The sequence below is a fragment of the Anolis carolinensis genome, chromosome 5 (assembly GCF_035594765.1).
Source record: "Anolis carolinensis isolate JA03-04 chromosome 5, rAnoCar3.1.pri, whole genome shotgun sequence".
NCBI lineage: Eukaryota > Metazoa > Chordata > Lepidosauria > Squamata > Dactyloidae > Anolis > Anolis carolinensis.
In genome coordinates this window covers 161,119,342-161,139,962 of record NC_085845.1, presented here as the reverse complement: position 1 = coordinate 161,139,962, position 20,621 = coordinate 161,119,342, and positions in this window count along the sequence as shown.

Sequence of the window (20,621 nt, the reverse complement as noted above, 5' to 3'; positions counted from 1 at the left end):
ATTTTCGGATATTATACAAAACAGCCCACCAAAAACTGCAAATCACAAAATCATAAAATCATAGAATCATAGAGATGGAAGACACCTCGTGGACCATCCAGTCCAACCCGTTGCCAAGAAAAAGGAAAATCACATTCAAAGCATCCCCGATAGATAATCCTTTTCGCTAAAATTGATTTGGGCCAAAGTGTAGCAAAGATCACAGTAAATCATTCAGGGGAAGGAAAATAGTGGTGCTGGAGTCATGCAGTCATACATTTTATTTTGAATTGGTGTAGAGCAGTGGTTCTCAACCTGGGGTCCCCAGATGTTTTTGCCCTACAACTCCAAGAAATCCCAGCCAGTTTACCAACTGTTAGGATTTCTGGGAGCTGAAGGCCAAGAAACATCTGGGGACCCCAGGTTGAGGACCACTGGTGTAAAGGAATGGTTGGCCATGAGCTAACTATGAACACATTTACTAAATTTGTGTCACACCTTCCTCCCTAACAATGATGCTTGAGGCTTCTATTCAGAGAATACAATGTTTGAGACACATATCAGAAATCTCATACATCATTACAACAATCAAGCACTATACTAATGGGAACTTAGTAATGTTTTTAGCTACACATTTAATCATTTTGGCCTTGGTAGAAGTAAAAACAGTAGAGATTGTTTTGATTATAGAGTACCAGAGGTAGCTGACTACTTCTTTGGCTGACTATCCTGACATGAAGGAAAAGTATGAAGTAGCATCACAGCTGTGATTTTTCAGCACCTGAGGCTGGATGTAAACTGTTTTGAGTTCACCCTGTTAGAATGTTTGTACAGCCTTTTAATATTTCTAGTTCCTGAGAGATTATTTAAATATTGTTTTCAGGTCAAAATAGTGGCACGAAAAGCAAATTCCATCTGTTTCTGAAAAATGCAGAAATTGTTTCAGGGAATCAGCATAAACACTTAGCAGCAGTTAGAAATACTCCTAGCTAAGCACATTATTCTTAGGTGGGAAGAACGTAAAAAACAAAACAAATTACCATGGCTATACATTAAAATAATTGATTTCAGTGGGGCTTAGGCATATGTAACTCTGTGCTGGACTGTTCCTTAGTGTTTGTCATACTGAATAATGGCATGTTTTAGACTCTAAAATTTATAGTATTTCTGTCCGAAAGTATTTTGCCTTACTTTGGGAACACAGAAAATACAAAGTAAACAAATAGAAAACACTGCAGCTTTTTCTAGTCTTAATGCTAATCCAATTTGTTTCCCTAAATTACAATGTAGAACAAGAATATGTATTGTTTGGTTCATTTCCTTGTTAAATTCATATTTTACCTTTTCAACAGAGCTTGGAAAAGTTACTTATAGGATTACAACTTCCAGAATTTTCTAGCTATTATAGTCATTATGAGCAAGAGATCATACTGGGTGGGGAATTCTATAGTTTCCCTAAGTTAACTTTTTCACACATTGTTTTTCACCAAGGTGGGATTCGGGAAATTGCAGTCTGAGAATAAACATTCACTAAACATAGCTCAAGGCACGTGATGTGGTGGTAGGTTCTCCAAGAAGGTGTTTGCTAGACCTTCCTTAATGAGAATAATAATAATAATTGTATTTCTTACTCTCCTCTCCTTGTGGTTTGAGGAGGGGTATGCCATTCAGAGCCTCTGAGCAGCTATTAAGGCCCCCCTATGAAATTCATGTGTCATCTGATGAAAAATGGAAAGGGTACTGCTCAAATAATACCTTGAATACTGAATAATAATAATAATAATAATAATAATAATAATAATAATAATACAATTTTTATTTCTTAACCACCTCTCCTCATGGATAAGATGGGTTACAGCATTTCTAAAATATTTATTTATTTATTTATTTACAACATTTATACCCCGCCCTTCTCACCCAAGGGGACTCAGGGCGGCTTACAAAAATTGGCAAAATTTAATGCCCAAATTGCAATCATAAAAACAAAACAATATAAACAGATCTGTTAATAACATTGTTAAAACCCATTATAAAAACCTTAAAAACATATATATAATTAATTCCATTCATCCGAGATCCTCATGCTTCATCCTTAAATCAGGCCATGTCAACTTTGTCATTTACTCACCAAAAGCTTGGGCACATAACCATGTTTTCACGGCCCTTCTGAATCCCAGCAGGGTAGGAGCCTGTCAGATATCTCCAGGGAGGGCATTCCACAGTCGGGGAGCCACCACTGAGAAGGCTCTGTCCCTCGTTCCCACCAGCCGCACCTGTGAGGCAGGTGGGACCGAGAGCAGGGCCTCTCCAGATGATCTTAGTGATCTTACTGGTTCATAGGAGGAGATACGTTCAGACAAGTAGATTGGGCCAGAACCGTTTAGGGCTTTATAGGTCAAAACCAGCACTTTGAATTGGGCTCGGTAGCATATCGGCAGCCAGTGGAGCTGTCTTAGCAGGGGGGTGGTACGCTCCCTGTATGCCGCCCCAGTTATTAATCTGGCTGCCGCCCCTTGTACTAGTTGGAGCTTCCGGGCCGTCTTCAGAGGCAACCCCATGTAGAGAGCATTTCAGTAGTCCAAACGGGATGTAACCAGAGGGTGGACCACCGTGGCCAAGTCAGACCTCCCAAGGAACTGGCGCAGCTGGCGCACAAGTCTGAGTTGTGCGAAGGCTCCCCTGGCTACTGCCGAGACCTGGGGCTCCAGGCTCAGCGATGAGTCCAGGAGAACCCCCAGACTGCGAACCTGTGTCTTCAGGGGGAGTGCGACCCCGTCCAACACAGGCTGTAACCCTATTCCCTGTTCGGCCCTACGACTGACCAGGAGGACCTCAGTCTTGTCTGGATTCAATTTCCTGTATCGTTCCAATTTTAGTATATGTGCTGCCGAAATACATAATCAAAACACATAATCACTCAAAAATACTCTGTAGAATACACATATTAAAACATATTTCCATGAAATACATATTAAAATACACAAAACAAAAGTTAGACATAGAATTGAAGTTTAAAATTTGTCATTAAAATTGTCTGGAAAGGCCTGCCGGAAGAGATAGGTCTTCACTTGTGTCTCAAATTTCGACAGCTGGTCTCGTTGTTTGAGCTCTATCAGCAGGCTGTTCCACAGTCATGGAACAGTCGATGAAAAGGTCCTCTGGGTGGTGGTTGCCAGTCGGGTTCTGGTAGGCTGGAGCAGATGCCCATCAGCGAAACCCAGTGTTCGGGGTGGATTGTATGGGTAACCTAGACCCAAACCATGTAAGGCTTTAAAGGTCAATACCAACACCTTATACTTTGCCTGGAAACTAATTGGAATGACTAGGATATGATATGATCTCTCTTGGGTGTTCCTGTAACCAATCTGGCTGTCATATTTTTGAACCAACTGGAATCTTAGTACAAAGGTAGCCCAATGTGTTGCAGAAGTCCAGCCTTGAGGCTACCAGCACATGCACTTTTAAAGTCCTTCAAATCTAGGAAGCTTTTCATAGTAGATATCTTATTTAAAACCAAGGCATCTTTCGATTTTAGTTCTATTGTATCTTTGCCTCTGAAATTATGCAATATTTTGACAAAGCAAAATTTCTGAGGCCTTGTGAGAGGACATGTCAGCCTACCAATGTGACAACTTTGAGTCTTGTCACTGCAGTGAACCAATTAGCTATAAAAAGAACATGCACACAAACTACCTCTTGTTTTGTTAAGATGAGTTCTCTTTGCAGGCTGAAGATTTAAAGGATTAATCCTGATTCCAGAGAACTGCACCCAAATTCTCACTTGTTAGTCAGTCTAAGAATGGCACTGTGAAAGTGGTACAATTCTACACTACATAAATACAGATGTGTATACTTTTTCGAGGTGGAATGGGCATTTAACAATTTCCAAAATGTGTTTGAAATTTGGTGTTCATTACCACTTGGGAAAAAGTGATGGGATGAGAAATATGAAAAATTAGAATAAACAAGAAAGTCAAGAAAGAAGAAGACTGCTAATTCAGCCCACAGAGTTCAAAGTGTAAGTTGTGCAAAATAACCAGTTGAATTAATATGCACAACTTTGATCTTAGCAATCAGGGGTTATTTTCCTTTGTTCATCCCTTTTCAGTGCTGGAGCATTCAGGCTATTATAAAAACCATGCAGTTTTAGTCATTATGCAGGAGAGAGAAGAAGAAGAAAGTGATCAAAGATTAAAGTGATGTAAAAAGAAACTGTATATGTGTGTGTGTGTGTGTGTGTGTGTGTGATAAACAGGAAGATATTTCCTCCATTGTAGAAATGTCAAACCTTAGGTTGTTCTTACTATCCTTCCAATATTGAACAATTACTTGCAATTAATTCATTTCTGCAAACATATAATTGCATTGCATTTTCTTTAAATATGTTTATTGAAATTTTGCATATACATAAATATAATGCCAGTGGCATAAAAAGTGCCAAGAAGAAAGAAAAAAAGAAGGGAGGGGGAGAGAGAAAAATGATAAAGATAAGAATGAGAATATAGTCTTTTACTTCTGATCTTCTTTCTCGTGTTTTCCGTTTTCTACAGTCATTTATTTCATTTATTTGTGTGAGCTTCTCCTATTCTTTCTTCTTTCCTTTGGATTGTATTTCTTATTACTTCTATTGGTCTATAGCATCCTTCTGTCTTTTTCTTGTTGTATATATTAGTTCACAGGCTCCCAGTCTGTTTCCTTTTTTCCATCTTCCTTGGTGTTTTGTCATTAGCTGTGTCAATGTATCCATATTCCTTATTTCTAAAACTTTGGTCATCCACTGTTTGGTTGATTGTGTTTCTTTTAGTCTCCAATTCTTTGCATATACGATTCTTGCTGCTGTGGTTAGATAGTTAATGAGTATTTTTTGTTTTTATCTAGTTTTTTTCCCAAAATTCCCAGAAGGTAAATTTCCAGTTTCATTTATATTTTTCTGCTTAATATTTTCTCTGATTCTTTGTGTATTTCTTTCCAGTACTCTCTTACTCCTTTGCACAGCCACCACATATAGTAGAATGTACCTTCATGTGTTTCGCATTTCCAGCATTTTGTTTGTATATTTTTGTAACATTTTCTTAATTTATGGGGGGATGATGTACCACCGGTACCTCATTTTGTACCAATTTTCCTTTAGGTCATAGGTATATGTGAATTTTAATTTTTTATTCCAGATGTCTTCCCATTCATCTAATAGAATTTGGTGTCCTATATTTGTGGCCCATTTGTTCATACATTCTTTCACCTGTTCCATTGCAGTATTCAATTTCAGTAGTTTCTTGTATATTTTTGTTATTAGTTTTTTGTCAGTCAATAATAGTTTGTCCCCAAATATGTCCTCTTCCATGATTCCTATAATTTTGTCCCTATTATAATATTCCCTTAGCTGTCTATATTGGAATCATGATAATTTTTCATATTTTTGATTTATGTCTGCTAGAGTTTTCATTACATAATTCCCTTCTTGGTTTTTTTTCAGTATTTCTTTATAGGTTGGCCAGTTTTCCCAGCCTAAGAGCCTTCTTTGTGATGTTTCTAATGGAGATACCCTCCCCACCCTGGTGTTTTTGGATAGAGTTTTTTGTACTTTTCCCATAGTTTTATAAAGTGATTACCTTTTTTTTTGCATTTTGATTATAACTTAACAAGGGGTCATATAACTCCCTACATAGTGCAGTTTTAACTTTTAGATACATTTGTATTTATAGGATATACCTGTCACTACATTTGAGAGGAGGAACATCACATGTTTCATATGTTGGATCATACTATGATTTGTACTACTGACCTGAAAACATTCAGATTTTTAAAGCAATCCAAAAGTAACCAGTTCTACTGAGAAACAGGAAGGCAGAGAGATTATTTCTAAAAATGCAAATGTAAAAAGAATTTCACGCATGGGATAACCCCAACTAATTATTGTAATGTCCACCCTCCCTCAATAAAAAAAAAATCAAAAAACGATTTAGGCATAGCCTGGCTTTCTCTGGTCCAGTTCTAGGACATAATCTAGAGGTGATGATTACAAACACACGTAGAGTAATTAGTATGGAATTTGCTATTCAGGTAATCGAAGTCATATAATAAAGCTATGGCCTCTTTGCTAAAATGCTCCTCCAGACATTTACAATTGCTGCAAATCAGACTAAATTAGGGCTTAAAATGAGAACATTGCTACCTTGCACTTCTTATAGCAATGCTGCATCCTTACAGCATGTCAGCCATCAGAAGATTTAGAGCTCAGCTCAATCAGAGGCAACAAAATTAGAAATAAATAGAGGTGGATCAATATGAAGTGTTGTCTAGAATAATGAAACAGCCCTAAGCGGGGAAAATCTATTTTATTTCTTTCTCACCAGTCAAACTTTCTCAAGAGCCAGACCTCTGACACAGCCCACTACACAAAAGGCTTATTTATTTTATCGAAGAAAGGAAGTGCAGTTACATATCTTACATTTTAGAAATACAATGTGGTCGATCAATAAGATAGTTAAACAATTTGGTTTGCATTACTGAAGATGCTTACACTAATATGTCCTGCTGTTATTTAATTCAACATATTAATAACTAGCATTGGAAGCTGTTATTTTGCCAACACATACATTTTTTTAAAAAAACCCTCTCCTATGCTCCCTTTACTTCACTCTCGTTCTCTCCTGCTCCATATTTGTCACGACATTTTAATTTGTTCTTTTTTCAAGGCATTACATGATTACACCCACTGCCATTTTAGATATTCATGATTACAATGTGAAATAAATTAAATTTAGAAACACAATGCTTGGGTCAAGGAGTGAGCCTCATAGATAACTGATGATTTGAACCAAGGTTCATATTCTAGTCAGTCAGATGTACTAGCCATGAGTGGGGAACATTTGGTCCTCCAGTACACAAAATTATACTGATGTACAAGATTTGCATTGATTTCAGGCAAAGTACAAAGTATAGATTATTACCTTTAAATAATCACGTCTTAGTTCAAGGATACCTATAGGATTGCCTTCTCCCTTACAATATGTCCCAGACAACCAGCAAGGACTTGAGACCATCACCTAGAGGACCTTTTCATTAGTTGCCTCCAGACACAGAAGACCTGCTAGAAGAGATTTGACAGCTGAACATGTTGTCTGATTTTTTAAAAAAAGAAATAAAGACTTATCTCTTCTGACAGGATAACTCAATCGATTTTAAACTATACATTTTAAATTAACATTTTATAGGTATGATTCAAAATTTTATTTTAATATTTATGTGGTTTTTAATCTCTGTGTTTAAAATAGTTTTATGTTTTTGGTTATTTATTGCATTTTAACTCTAAGGTCCCTTCTATACTTCTATACATAAAATCCAGATTATTTGCTTTGAACTGGATTATATGGCAGTATAAACTCAAGCCTCTTCTACACTGCCATATAACTCCAGATTATCTGCTTTGAACTGGATTATATGGCAGTATAGACTCAAGCCTCTTCTACACTGCCATATAAATCCAGATTATCTGATTTGAACTGGATTATCTGGCTGTGTAGACTCATATAATCCAGTTCAAAGCAGATATTCTGGATTATCTGATTTGATAACCTGGATTATATGGCAGTGTAGAAGGGGCCTCACATAATCCAGTTGAAATCAGAAAATGTGGATTATCTGCTTTAATAATCTGGATTATATGACAGTGTAGAAGGGGCCAAATTAGATGAGACTCGGGGGAGGTAAGTAAGAAATACAATTTCTATTTTCTCCCCTTCCCTCCTCCTCCTCCAAACTAAGATAAATGATATAAATAAAAATAAGGGGTGGAGGAAAACAAAAATTGAAACCAATACATTTCAATATCATTTAAGAATACCCAACCCTCTCCCTTCCATACATTTCCAGTCATGAGAGACTTGCTGTCCAGTGGTGCTTTCCAAACAGAAGTGACATAATGCTGCTAGTTTATTGCTATTCCCTGGAGGATAGCCAATTTGTTTTAAATAGCCACATTATCCCCCCCCCCCAATTCTATTTATACCCCTGCGGCAGGCCCAGTGTCATCAGATGGAATGGTAGACCACATGCCTGGATCCACAGGCTGTGGAACTCATGCCATCACCTCCCTCTTTTTTTAAAGGAAGGATTCATGGTTCACTACAGAGCAGAGAAAGCAGTTGCCACCACCATCTTTATTAATCCTGGTCATTGGGCCTGCTTTACTCGTGAGATATTCTGAGATTATAAAAGATAGTTATCATATCTATAAGGCACTGCACTCAGTGCTTACATTGTGTGTGTCACTATGGCTGGATCTACACTGTCCTATATCTCAGGATCTGATCCCAAATTATCTCTTTATCCCAGATTATCTGGTAGTGCAGACTCATATTATCCAGTTCAAAGCAGACAATCTGAGATCAGATCCTGGGATATAGGGCAATGCAGATCCAGCCTAACACACACACACACACACACACACATATATCAATCCTGTTTTTCAGAGACTACTTGGTGGCTGTAATAGCTAAAATTAATATTGCCAACAAGGGCGGATTTCATCTTCTTTATAATCAGAAGCAAGCAGTGCCTAATTACTGCTTCAACTATTGACTGGTGATAAAGTAATTCTCTTGCTGCACCTCAACTGTGGGTGATAATGGAAAACATCTGTCTAATTTTCATTCCCTTTGCTATAACATCCCAGGATATCATCTCTTAGCATTCTGAACCAGGTCATTATTTTGGTATCAAATTTTGATGTGACATCTGCTGAAAAGAAATATATATTTTGAGGGAGAGGAAATAGCAGCAACAATCCCCTTTTGAGATATCTGAAAAACTAACAATAGGGGCACAGAAATGTCAAAATATACTTTGTGGTTATGTACTTGATGCTTAATTCTAAAGCATCTGAAATACTACAAGTTAACAAGAACTAAAAGCAATTAAAATGTGTTGTTGGAACTGCAGAAGACATTTTCATGCTGTGAACTTTTCTCTCTTTTCCCCTCAAGGATCATAGTTTCTTCTTCGCATTTCCAGAAACAGGTGTTTTATTAGCTGACATGACAAGGCTCTGGGTATAATTGTTCTCTCTCGCCTAATTTTTACCTCAGGATAAGACCATCAGTCACCTTCAGTTGTCATTGAGCAACCAGCATCATAACCAAACTGAAGTAATCAGAGTGAGGTCATCATCTTGCTCATTCTCTTGTAGCAAAATGTAGTGGTTCAGCCCTGCAGCTGGAGACAAAAAGCATGTCAGGGCAATTTTTGTGTTTCAAAACTAGAGATTGCTGAAATAATACAGATGTGGTATGTGAGCACTTTCTGTGTTTCATGACAAAGACTGGACTTTGCACCAGAGAGTTCCTAATTTGAATCTTACCTGTGATCTCAATTCACTAGAACTTTACTGAGGCATTCAGTAAGTTGTGTGCACTCTACACGAGTGGGGAATTATTGCAACTATGTCCTTCCGTCATAGCTTTCCTCACACAAGAATGGTGTTCCTAGAGAAAAAAAGCCAATTGTATCTATAAAAACTATCTCATGAGACAAAAGGAAGAAAAAATGGAGACCTGGATCACATGGAGAACTTCTTTACAAGGGAGAAGCTCTCCTATTAGACATGTCATTTTTGTGAAGATGGAAAACTACTTATTGTGTCTGGAGTACATATGCTTTCCAAATGCTAGAATAAGGCACAAGTTTCTTTAAACAATGCACTTGGTCCACCTCAGTTGTCCATCATAACCAGTAGTTCCCAACCTTTGGGCCTCCAGGTGTTTTGGACTTCAGTTCCCACAGTTCCTAACAGCTGGTAAGCTGACTGGGATTTCTGGGAGTTGAAGTCCAAAATACCTAGAGGTCCAAAGGTTCGGAACCACTGATCACAACTATGGAAGATAATAACAGCAGGTAATATGTAGTCCTATTGTGTAAGGTAGAGTTTCTCAAACGTGCCCCTCCAGATGTTTTGGACTTCAGCTCCCACAATTCCTAACAGCTGATAAGCAGACTGGGATTTCTGGGAACTGAAGTCCAAAACACCTGGAGGAGCAGTTTTAGAAACACTGGTGTAAGGGAATACATTTACATCAGTGGCTCCCTAATTTTAGGCCCTTTTGTATTTCACATTTATAGTGCTATATTCCATTTTAAATACCACGACAATACCACAAGGAGTCCTGGGATTTGAGGATGGTAAAGCATCAGAGTTATGTGAGAGAGCATTCTAACGTCTCCTTCTTAAAGTACAAATCCCAGAATTTCATTGGATGCAGAGTTGGCAGTTAAAGTGGAATGCAGTGTTATAACAGTGTTATGTGGACTGACTCTTGGATTATCACATGTTGGAATCCAACAGACCATACTTTCTGGGGTTTCAGATTGCTGAAGTTCAACAAAAATCTTTTGATATAAATTTGTGTAATAATGATATTGTTTATGAATGGGAAGAACCCTAAGTAGTAGAAAAATGTTACAGAAACATTAAGGTTGTAATCCTATGGTCTCTACTCCCTCTTCCCATTTGCGGTCCACATTCTTAATAGCTAACATCAAAAATACCCTCTTAGTTTAGGATGTTGAAATCTGTTGGTTCCTTGGCATTCTGTTTTTTAAAAAATCTTACCACTATTCTCATTCCATTCTTGTTCTACATTAGATTGCAAGATTATTTATCTGTCCAAAAGGAAATTCTTATGTATTTTAATAATCCCTTTTCATAATGTGCACATTTCTAATGTATTATTCATTGTTTATGTGTTTTCATAGATATACTCTTTAATTTTGCTACATTGTGGCAAACACAATTACTTGTGTATAATTTAGGGATGGATAAATAGAATTTTCCCCTCACAGTTTCTCTCAGTTGTGCAAAATCAATAAATCTGTTTGTGCTTCTATGAAGAGCCTTGCTGGGGCTTGAATTAGATAGATATTTTTAAAAGAAAAAAACTTGGTTTTTGCCTACTCATGCCTCCAGATTTCAAAGATACTTTCAGGGTCAATGTGTTTTCATTGTTAAAGTTCTGATTGCCTGAGATGGAATGGGCAGAAAAGAAGTGTTAGGAATCTACACATAAAATCAATAACTTTTCTAGTTCATAGATTCCTTCCCTTAAAAACTTAAGCAAGAGCTAAATTTTGTTCTTGTTGTTGTGTGCTTTCAAGTCATTTCCGACTTAATGTATCCATAAGGTCACTCAATTGTGGGATTTTCTGGAGCCGAGTGTGTATGACAAGATCAAGATCACCCAGTGGGTTTCCATAGCTGAGTGGGAATTCAAACCCTAGTCTCCAGAGTCATAGTCCAACTCACTACCAGAGGTACCCATATCCCAAATGATAGATTTATTCTCTCCCACTGAGTAACTTGAAGAGTGTTTATTTCATTGGCATAGTCCTGCCACCGATACAGGTGTAAGTGAGGCCTAAATCTGCCTGTCCCCTAACTGAACCCTGGCTGTCCCTTGGCTGAGTTGGTTGCTAGGAGACCAAGTGGGCAGAGATTAGCCCTCTAAACTGGCAGCAATTGGATAAAAACAATTATTGCTCTCCCTCTAATTAGGACTTTATTTTTCTTTTCTTTTTGTTGTATCAACCTAGAGGCGTGGATGATGGGTTGTGTTGTCAAATTTCGAGGTTGGGGGGCCTGTAATTTTGTTTTGTGGGTCGCTGTGATGCCATCACTCATTTATATATATAGATTGTGTTCAAGAAAGAATCATAGAATTGAAAGAGACCATAAGAACCATCCAATCCAACCCCCTGCATGTACAATCAAAGCACTCCCAAAAGATAGCTAATATGTCATTTGTTGGCCAATGTTCTCATCATAAATCTTTCTACATTTAGCTGGGTTGGTTCATTGTCACACAGGCATAAATCCAATTGCTAGTTCTTGCTAAAGTAGATCCATTGAATTAATGGGATTTGCATTAGAGTAAGGAGTTATTGTTCAGCAATTGAACAAATTGCATTATATGGCTTTGAGATGGGGCCTGATCCATTAGGTGTACTCTCATTGGGACTAGCAATTGGATTAATATCGTAGTCTCCTTTTGTGACTGTCACTGTGTAGAACTTTTCAGAACTTTTCAGAACTTTTCAGAACTCCTGCTGTACTGGAATAATCCTGAAAGAGTTTTCATTTCATGATGAATCAACACAGAAGGAAAGATGAGGGGGGGGGGGGATATAAGAAGGAAAGTGAGGGAGGGAGAATAAAAGAATCCCTCCTCCCAGCTCAGTTCTGCTGTAAAATGGGCAATTAAGTGATTTTGGAGTGAGTTTTAGAGTGTAGCACTCTGTTGCGCAGACTTTTACATTATCCATTTGATTTGTTCTTTCATTATTATTATCCATTTTGCTACATTCACATGTCGATGTCATGCAGTAGATTCCATATTTTTCATCGCCTACCCCTGCTACATAATTAAAAAAATCCACCCCACCCCCATTTCATAGCATATTGCTTTTAATTCCTGTCATTTTGGTCCTTTCTATGAGCACAGTTGTTGTTTAGACTTATATTCAAATTTGTATTTTACAGAAATCATGCCCAGAATACATATGCTTGAATCTTTTCAGTAGATTCCCTCAATGCTCCACTCTTTTTAGTAAATTCTCTCTATATTTTATGGAATGTGAACAAATGCAGAAGGATGGTTTATTAGATCCAAGAATTGCATTTACTTAAAGATTTCAGTAAAAAGAAGACATCTTTATTTCAACCTTCTGTATTCATGAAAATATGCAAAGCACTCAAAGAATCTAATACTAATCTAATGATTTCAGATTTTATGTTGAATCTACATTCTTTCTTTGGAATTGGCTGAGAATATTTTTTATGCTTTGCCTGTTTTTAACTAGTTATATACAAATCATGAAGTCTTGTTTTTGTTGAGTATTTTACATTTTCTTGCTATCCTTATTATGTTCTAGGTTGCAAAATTTTGTGTTTTATCTTTCCTACAGTGAAGTTTGTACAATTTTAATGTATTTTCGTATTAAGACCATCTGCTTGCAAACCTGATTGATTTTTTTTATTTTCATTATACTTGTATAAAATGAGTTCAATCATTTGTCCATTATTTTTTGGAATTATCCTGTGAAGCTTCATAAAGGCTTAAGGCAAGAAGAAGACATTCCTTTTGTAAGACTTCTCAGCATTTAAAAGGTAAAGGTTTTCCCCTGAGATTAAGTCTAGTCATGTCCGGCTCTGAGGGTTGGTGCTCATCTCCATTCTAAGCTGAAGAGCTGGTGTTGTCCGTGGACACCTCCAAGGTCATGTGGCTGGCATGACTGCATGGAGAACCGTTACCTTTCCACTGGAGCAGTACCTATCGATCTACTCACACTTGCATTTTTTTCGAACTGCAAGATTGGCAGAAGCTGGGGCTAACAGTGAGAGCTCACCTCCCTTGCTGGATTCAAACCACTGACCTTTTGTTCAGCAAGATACTGCTTTCTTCACTATCAATTTAATGACAATTCTTTCCATATCAATCTTTGAACACTCTCTTGATTTTCTGATTAATGAAGTGTTGTTACTTGCTTACCATCATAAAAAGAGAGCCTTATTCATTGAACTTTCATATATAACCGCTTCCACTTTTCTGATGGAGCAATGGACAAACTGCTAAACGTTACAGGTGCAAATCAAGTTTCAGATATTTTGTCACAAAAGAAAGAATGGGAACAAAAGAAACATTAACAACATGTCATCACCTAGTAACATGTGTTTTAGACTGCAAAGACCAGATTAATGCCATTTCAACCACAAGTCCCTCCAAGTCAATTTTAATGCTAATCAGTGGTTCAAAGAATAGATTAGAAGAGCAATAAATGCCATTAACCTTTCAAGAACTGTCATTACAGGGAGATCTCTTCAGAGGGAAGCATACTGTGATATGAAAGCCTGGTGTATCCAGATAAAGTACCATGGCACTTGGATTTTGTGTAGACAATAATGTCTTTGTATTTATGAATTGTGAGAAAGGTTTAATTTCTAGTATATATACTCCATTTGTTGTTGTTTGTTGCTACCAAAGTCAACTTTGGACTTTCCTTTTAACTCTGAGCATATCAACAACTGAACATCCTTTTGGCTTGTGCCTGGCACAGCATTACATCTTCTGCTCTTCCCCAGTGGCCCATTGTGTGTCTTCTGATCTGGAAGTCTCATCCTCTGCAGGGAAGATCTTGCATTGAGAAACAAAAGACACATCTACACTGACAGCTTGCTGCAAAGGAACTGCAAAGATCTGCTCCAAATACTGCACAGAGCTGTTCTAGGATAATGCAGGAAAAGGGCTTATCAGGACCTTGATCAACATTATGGGATAACATCTACAACTGTTTACAGTGCAAGCCCATGTTTCCTGGGCTTGGTAAGAATGTAGACATGGGATGGCATTTACTCTCCCCTCCTGTTCTCCTTGTCATGGCAAATTCCAAGCACATGGGTCCTGCTGGTTGGCCATCACCTGCAGTGACATCAGGCGTTCAGGAAAGAAGGGGAAAACAGGGGGGCATTTTTCTTCTCCCCCATATTTTATCATAACATTGCCCTATCCAATGTCACTTCAGGTGATGGTTGACTTGCAGGACTGATGTCATACTGGAACACACTGCAAAAAGAAGAATGTGAGGAGACAGCAAGGGTTGCTGTCTGACAGTGCCAAACTGGGTTTATCATTGCTGGGTGGTCAGGACTCCCTTCTGCCTTTGCAGTGGTTGTGGAAATGTCTGTGAAGCCCCTCCGGGAGACAATCCAACATATGCCATGCCATGTTAGTCCCAGGATAACAGGTTATTGTAAATTCACGCATAGTTATAGAGATGTATGTACAATTTATTCCAGTGCTACTGTCAAAATCCCTATCTTTGAAGCCTCACAGCTCCCCCCCCCCCCCCAACACTGCAATTACTAAGGTGCTGGAGAGCAGGGAAGGAAATAATGAAATTTCAGACTTCTCCATATGTAAAAGTTTTTGCAGTTTCCTGTCAGGGTCTTGTCTCAGATGTCTGCCCTAGTATTCTTCACAACCAGGAGAGAGCTGGACATGCCATTATTTACAGCCCCATTTATAGCACCATATAAATGTTTGTGTTAGAGGCCCATGTCTATGATTTTGATGTCAGCTATGCATTTTTGAACACACACACACACACAGAGACATACTTTGGTCAATCTAAAATATTTATATGAAAGAAAATATGCAATTGATAGTCTGTATATTACTAAGATATAGATGAGAATGTGCAGGCATCACTATGCAGGAGAAGAAAAGTTCCTGCAACCAAACCCGAACTTGGACAGGATGGCAGTTCTACTGGGACTTTGAGCAATACAGCAAAATGAAATGGATAAGTATGAACATCCCTAGTTGTAAGCTGATTGGAAAATAGATTTAAAAAATCTTCAAATAAATTAATTAATAACAAGTAAATAAATAATAACTTAGCAACCAATAGTAAAATAATATTGTTGAGGCTCTATAAAATAGGCTTGCAACATGGTTCCATTAGTAATGTCTTGATTATCTTGCAAAGTTCTGACATTGCAAAATTGCCCTGAATCATGTACTATGTCATCTCAACTATTTTCTTTCAACTACTTTAGTCATTTTAAAAATGTTTGCGCTTCTTGTGGAGTGTTTAGACACTAGACTCGATGTTGCCTCTCAATTTCTTCAAACCATAGATTCATAAAAGTAGGACATACATTTTAAGGACATTTTAAAATTTAAAAAATGACCGACCTTGAATAAAAACAAAGCAAAATATAGCAATAGGATAGTTAATTGCTCCTGTTCTTCAATTTATTTTCTTTAAATGTTCAATCAAAATAGTGTGATGATGATGCATGATCCCCAAGCTGTTTTGTCCTAGTATTCCATCATTTGTCATGTCCTGTTGATACAATCAATGATGATAAATGATTCATCTCACTTAATTAGTGAGGTATTTTCAACAAAAATGGATAGGGCAACTCTTCCTGCATAGTGTAAGGAAGGTGTATGTATCAGAAGGTAGGAATGCATTTGTCCTCATTTCTATATCCTGTTATGCTTGAGCATATTCATGATTACAAAGTGCCAAAACAGCCTCTGCTCAGAAATAAAGAAGGCTACCTTTTTATACTACAGTGAAATGGAATGAGCCTTAGACTGATAGATCCCACAAAAGTCCTTTATCTGCAGACAAGCAGGAAAACAAAATTTGATATGTTAGGCAACAAGGATGGTTTTCAGAGCACAGAGTGTATGGAATATACATCAATTTGTATCTTCTCCTGTTCTTATGTTGCTTAAATCACTCTGGTATTTTAACATTAAAATGCATCAAAAATACTCACATTTAAGAGAGTAAGGCTAGTAGTCATATTAAAATATTTATTTTTACAAGGCCCACTATTAAGAATTTATATGCACATATAAACAGGAAACCAGCAGGCTCTTGACAGTCAGATATGAATAAATTACTAGATGCCAACCATAATGCTGCAGCAGGTTATATAAGAAATATATCTCTTGCTTAACTATGCTTTTGCCAGGCCTATAGCAATCATAAATATAAATAGTCTAAGCATCTGTGTAGTCATTCAGAGTCATTCAGAGTCTTTAAAGGGAAAAAGAAGATGTGCAACTATGAAAAAACTTGAATTATGTCAAACTGATGTGAAATATTCTTATAATAAAATTGTAAAGTTGGAAGAGACCACAAAGGCGATTCAGTCTAAACCTCTGTCATGAAGGAATATACAATCAAAGCACTCCTGATATATGATGATTTTGGATTATGATTTTGGATGATGTGATTTTAATAATTAGTTTTAAATTGTATTGTTTTAATGTCTTGGTTTTTAATGTAAATGTTTATTTATTGTAGTTTATTCCTGGCATCTAGTTGCTGCCTAACACCGCTCTGAGTCCCCTTCAGAGTTGAGAAGGCCAGGATATAAATAAAATAAGTAAGTAAGTAAGTAAATAAATAAATAAAATATGGCCATCCACCTTCTGTTTACAAAAGTCCGAAGAGATTCCACACTCCGAACCAACATATTCCACTGTCAAACAGCTCTTACCATCAGGAAGTCCCCACACACACCCCTAAATTTAAGTGCAATTTCCTTTCTTGTAGTTTGAATGAGTTGTTGGTGACAGAGAATTCCACACTTGTAAAACTAATTAAGTTGTGGCAACTCATCATGGATAGTAAGGCATTGTTTAAGTAAACTGTATTTATTTAGAAACAATACGATACAAATAAGTCACAAACAAAAGATAGGTAGGAGAGCTCTCTCTCTTATTTTACCTAATCTAATCTATAACTGCAATCCAGGCACATATATATATTCAGCATATAGCATAGCTAGAAAGGAATTATATACTACATATGTATGAAATTAATAATGGCTAAATATAATAGCATGCATGACATAACAGTAAGCATGAGTTTATCACATTTTACATGTTAGCAGGTAAAATATTATTGCATTTCCTCTTTCTCCTTTAAAATGTTTGTATTCACCCATGAGCATATGTGAACGAGTATAACGGAGGAACTTTTTCATAGAACTACTGTACACCATTTCTTTCAGAACTTCAGTGAGATGTCTGCATTTATGTTTTTAGATAAAAAAAAATGTTTTCTAGGCACTAGAAAGTTCAGGTCATAATAGATAAGACTCATCATAATGAGGAACTGTATATTGAAATAAATTGAAACTGAATCCTGACAAATCCCGTTTGCCATCATGGGTCCTAATCTGGGAATGGATGGATGGATGTTAACTTGTTCTGGATGGGGTTACACTCCCCCTGAAAGACTGTGGTCACAGCTTGGATGTGCTTCTGGATTCATCTTTTCATTTGTCAGTCCAGGTAGATGCCATAGAATCATAGAGTTGGAAGAGACCTCATGGCCTATCCAGTCCAACTCCCTGCCAAGAAGCAAGAAAATTGCATTCAGAGCACCCCCGACAGATAGCCATCCAGCCTCTGCTTAAGAGCCTCCAAAGAAGGATCTTCAACTACACTCTGGGGCAGAGAGTTACACTGATGAACAGCTCTCACAGTAAGGTAGTTCTTCCTAATGTTCTGGTGGAATCTCCTTTCCTGTAGTTTAAAGCCATTGTTCCATGTCCTAGTCTCCAAGGCAGCAGAAAACAAGCTTGCTCCCTCCTCCCTATGACTTCCCCTCACATATTTATACATGGCTATCATGTCTCCTATCAGCCTTCTCTTCTGCTGGTTAAACATGATGAGTTCTTTAAGCCGCTCTTCATGGGGCTTGTTCTCCAGACCCTTGATCATTTTAGTCGCTCTCCTCTGGACACATTTCCAGCTTGGCAACATCTCCCTTTAATTGCAGTACTCAGAATTGGACAGAATTGGGTTTTTTTTTTTGCCACCGCATCACATTGTTGGCTCATGTTTAACTTATGGTTCATGAAGACTCCAAGATCTTTTTCACATGTATTGTTGTCAAACCAGTCATCCACCATTCTGTATCTTTGTATTGTCAGGAGTGCTTACTATCAGCTTTGGCTGTTATGCCAGCTGTGCCCCTTCCTAGGTTTGGAGGACCTAAAGATGGTAGTGCATGCAGTAGTAACCTCAAGGGTGGACTTCTGCAATGTGCTTTACATTAGACTACCATTGTCCCAAGTTCAGAAACTCCAGTTAAGTCAAAATATGTCAGCAAGATTGATTGTAGGAGCACCCAGGAGTGAGCATATTACACCCATAATACAGTCACTCCACTGGCTCCCAATTAGTTTCTAGGCATAGTACAAAGTTTTTGTTTTGATCTTTAAAGCTCTACATGGTTTGGGTTGCATTCTCCCATACAACCCACCCTGAACACTTAGGACCTCTGTGAGGGCGGGGGGGGGGGGGCTACTCCAACCAGCCAGAACCCAACTGGCAATTGTAATCTAGAGGACATTTTCATTAGCTATCCCACCTGCCGGAACAGAAATGAGTTGTGGGAATTTAAATACTAACTCTTCTGGGAGGCTCACCCAGTCACTTTCAATCATCGATTTGAAACATGTCTTGTGTTCACTATATTTTAATCTTGTATTTTAATATATGTATTTGTTGAAATGTGTATTTTATACAATGTTTACACTTATGTGTTTTAGCTATGTTATAACCTGCCTCGAGCCATTATTATTATTGACGCAAAGACATAGTATGACACAACAAATGAGATATATATGCTGGATTTTGTATTATTGTTATTATTATTATTATTATTATTATTTCCCTGGAAATAATCAGAAAGTAATTGGTCATATAATGTGACTTATTCAGGAAGTATCCATAAAGGATTATGATATTGAACTACAAATTTAACTGCACATATTAGCAAATAAGTTCCGAAAGCCAAAGTGATGTAGTGTTTTGAGTGTTGCTCTGTGACTGGAAACTATTCAGCCATGAAACCCATTGGATACCCAAGGGTGCCATAAGTCATAAACAACTGGAACAAACAGAACAACAGCAAATATGCCTAGGACTAGATTTCTGAGTGAGATATATGCTTGTGACTATCAATTTCTTGAGATACTGCCGTGTGAGTTCTTAATTTTATGACTGGATTAAATTAATTTTATCCATATCTTGAAAATAAGAATGGTTTAATCAACCTTACTACTGCAGGGTTTTTGGTGGTTTTTATTCCATAGAATGTATGAAGATATTTGTGAATTTAGGAAGGGTTTTTTTAATGAACCAAATGGAAATATCTGCCATTTGCACTGGCTAAATACAATAGCCAGCTGTTATACAAGTTGCTTTAAAATGCAAATAAACAGTCTATAGAATGAATATAATACAGTATAATCTGTACCAGGATTCATTTTTACACATATGTCATCATTTTAGTTCATGAATGTCAAGAGCAAAACAATTCTAACAGATGAAGCTTCACAGTTAGAATATTTGCATTATCTGACATCATCCCCAGTGCAACAGTTTTTTTTAAATTGAAGCAGCTCATGTAGCTCTCAGCCACCATGTGATTCGTATTTAAGTATCAAGCATGGCACCATTAATATGAATAAGCCTTTAATTACAATTGTTGGTAGACTTTCTAAATTCAATTTACTGCTCACCATTTGAAATAAAACGAAATTGCTATAAGAATCAGGTTGATTGTTCTTTAACATAAAATACTGTCAAATGTTACTCTCTGCAGATAAATGTAACAGGAGTACGTTAGTACGGAAGTACACTGAATTCTTTCCAAGCTTCTATAGGAAAACATAGGAGGCATAAAATCCCAAATGTTATGCATTGAGGTCATTTTTTTAAAGCAGTATTTGCTATTCTAGCCTTTAACTTGCACATTTATCATAGGATATTGAATATATTTCACATGCTGATATTATTTCTTCTAAATATTATCTATTTTTTAAACAGAAGGCATTACTTATACATTTTACTCAATGTATGCATCAATATATGCATAGAAAAAAGATATGAGAAAACTCAGTTATAACATGTCAGAAATAATTCAAAATTAATTATATAAGCACTTGGACTCATGCATAATTTAAATGCAACATATTTTGCCCTTATTGAGTGGTGTAACTACAGGAATAACTTTTGAAAATTGAAAAATGGCAATACTCATCACTAGTCCACCCA